This window comes from Triticum dicoccoides, chromosome 3B, assembly GCF_002162155.2.
Source record: "Triticum dicoccoides isolate Atlit2015 ecotype Zavitan chromosome 3B, WEW_v2.0, whole genome shotgun sequence".
NCBI lineage: Eukaryota > Viridiplantae > Streptophyta > Magnoliopsida > Poales > Poaceae > Triticum > Triticum dicoccoides.
In genome coordinates this window covers 834,878,505-834,881,470 of record NC_041385.1, presented here as the reverse complement: position 1 = coordinate 834,881,470, position 2,966 = coordinate 834,878,505, and the positions used below count along the sequence as shown (strand labels likewise).

General features: G+C 51.4%; 1 long non-coding RNA gene across 1 annotated transcript; it reads right to left on the bottom strand.

Annotated features, from left to right (window-relative positions):
• Positions 1 to 1,851: 1,851 nt before the first annotated feature.
• On the bottom strand, positions 1,852 to 2,460 carry LOC119282559. The gene is made up of 3 exons (XR_005138784.1): positions 2,390 to 2,460; positions 2,114 to 2,203; positions 1,852 to 2,018 (listed from the first exon to the last, which is right to left on the bottom strand). It is a non-coding gene; the product is annotated as an uncharacterized LOC119282559 (long non-coding RNA).
• Between the last annotated feature and the right edge of the window lie 506 nt (positions 2,461 to 2,966).

The following is a 2,966-nucleotide window of genomic DNA, read 5'->3' as shown; positions in this document are numbered from 1 at the left end:
AGAGACGCTTGATTGGGCGTCCGTCCGGCAGATTGTGGCCCTGCTGAGGTGCGGCTGGTGGGGCCGGAGCGGGGGGCGCGAGGCGTGGTCCTGGTGTCGGCAGGATGCCCTTCTGTGGAAAACGCACCGGTGGCGCGGCGGAAAGCGCGCACTGGTCGCGCAGCTCCAATTTGCGGGCGAGGCTCATGGCGACGGCGAGGGACTGTGGGTTATGGATCTCCACGTCGAGGCTGAGGGGTGGCTGGAGTCCCGCGGTGAAGATCTGCACTTTCTGTGTCTCGGATAAGGTGCCTGCCCGGGGAAGGAGTGCCTCAAACCGCTCCTGGAAGTCGACGACGGACGTCGTGCGTTTGCACGCCATTAGTTCGCCCAGCGGGTTAGCGCGCAGCGGTGGCCCGAAGCGGAGATTGAGCAGCTCGGAGAAGCGGCGCCACGGAGGTGTGCCCTCGTCGTGCTGGACCTGCATATACCATAGTTGGGCAGGACCCTCGAGATTGTAGGACGCCATCCACACCTTCTCCTCCTCGGCGATCCGTTGTTGATGGAAGAAGGACTCGCATCTGTTGATGAAGGCGAGCGGATCAGACTTGCCGTCGAACTTGGGGAAGTCCATCTTCTGGAACCTGGGCGGCCGATCATTGTGGTGCTGCCCATCATGGGCGGCGTCAGCGCTGGACGAGGAGGAGGACTTGTCCTTCTGGAGTGCGGTGACGGACGACTGCAGGGACGTCACCGTGGCCGTCAAGGCCTCGATCATCTTAGCCAGATCCGCGGTGGTCGGTTCTGCCATGCCGGAAGTGACCGAGGCGGCAGCGGATTGTGGCGATGTCGGGGAGCTGGGCGCGGACACAGGGGGGAAAGCGGCCGGCGGATGGAGCGTGGACGAGGAGGAGGATCGCCTGGAACCTGATACCAAGTTGTCAAGGGCCTCGGTGCCCAAGACAGCAGGACCTCGACTACGTAGTTCGTAGTCGCGGTGGATAGGAGCGCTAGGGTTTTTGCCTGGCTGCTCTATGATGCGGGAGGAGAAGATAGAAGGAAATAACTTTATTGCTTGTCCCTAAGGGTGCTAACTATCTGATATATAAAGGCCCCATGGGCTAATAACAAACTAGAAACCTATACGAAACAAACTAGTCTAGGAACTAATGTGCCCGGATCAGGACTCCTGTCCAGCCTGCGCCTTGCCTGATGCGGCCGTCGGCTGCTCCTGGCCGCGCGGCCCACGTCTGTAAGACGTGCCCCACATGACATGGGACTATTTAATCTGTTAACAAACTTGTTTTATAAGCATGAGCAGATTCTGCCCAACTTGGCCCAAAAACATCAGGGTCGCAGCGAGGCCCAATAACAGCACGAATCAAACTTGATTGTTCTTTGGTTGGGTTTTAGATGTAGGAAGTGTCATGTGTAGTGGTATGATTGCAAGGACCTAACAATTGTAATGGATTGTGAAATGAATAATGGGCAGAACAATCTGATTATTTATCAACCATGTTTCTACTTTCTTTATAGCAGCAAGAGGTGTGCTTAATATAAAGAAAGAAATGCCTCCATCATATATAGATATGTCTCAGTATTGATGCAAATAATTTGCGTGCTAGTCTGCTAGTATATATATCTACATGAGGGAGCTGGCACAAAGTACAGCTACAGAAATTCTACAAATAGCTGGCTTGGCAAAAACTTGACAAACTATTGCTGCCAAATTAATTCTAACTAATACCTTTCATCACTTTTCTACACCATACTACAGGCCACATCCATGTGATACAGAAAGGCTTATCCAACATGACAAAGAGGTCGCACTCACACCAATTTGAACTAAAATCAACAGTGCAAAAGAGCACCAAATGAGTAATTCTTTGTTAGAGAAGCACAGGTAGTCCTCTTAGTTCAGATAAAACTAAATTCAGGATAATAGCAGTTAGGTAGTTTTTCGAACCCAAGAAGGTCAGTGACCTGTGCGACAATTCACGGCTTCATCATGTCCGTATGCACCTTTGACATGTGTTCACCTAAACACAACAAAAGAAACAAATGTTTACCTTGGACCTACATCAGATACCCTCTCTACACTCTTCGCCTCCCATTGAACATGAACCAAAAAAACCTGGTGGTTGAGCTTGTGGGCGAACTTCCATATCTTGAGCATCTCAGCATGCTTGTTTGAGAATTGGGTATCCCGATCAGCCAACATCCTCTGCAAAAACCACGGCAAATCAGACGACCTCTCAAAGATCTGAAGAACAGGAAATTAATAGATACTCTGAAATCAAATGGCACATGCGGTTAGCGATCTGGAAATCAAAAATCAAATTATATATGGAGCCTTTGGCCAAAAATTAGATGATACTTTGAATATGAGCATGGAATATGGCAATCCCACCTGAGAGGGTTCTGGTGTTCATATCCATTCACTCTCACTGGAGCTATTCATGCTTTGTCCTTCCTCATCTCTATTGTGCCTCAATCCAAATCTGCAAGCATCCAAATCCATGGCAGAGAAGGGGATCTTAGAGGTTGCCAAAAAAAAAAATCCCCGAACAAATTGCTACCCATTCTTTCTGTTCCCCCTTTATCCAACCTGAGAATCCTTTAATTCGAGATCTTAAATTTGTCCTTGTGGCCAATAAAAAAAAAACAGAGTACGCACCTCGTCCTCGTCTGACGGGAGGATGTACTTGGGGATGGAGGTGTCGGGGAGGCAGTACTTGAGGTCCAAATCGGAGTTGTCCTCCTCGAGGTGGAGGAGGCTGGGGGTGAGGAGTTGGGGCAGGTGAGGAGGCGAAGAAGGGGCGGGCGAGGAGAGGAAGAACAGGGCAATGGCCGCGCTGCTGGAGGGTAGCTGGAGAGGTAGACCGGCCGCGCGTGGCGGCTTGATTCATGGCGGCGGTGCCATGCGGCCGTGCCGTCTCCAGGAAGAGGACCCGCGCTGTTGTGCGTACTCAGAGAGGACAGGCCGT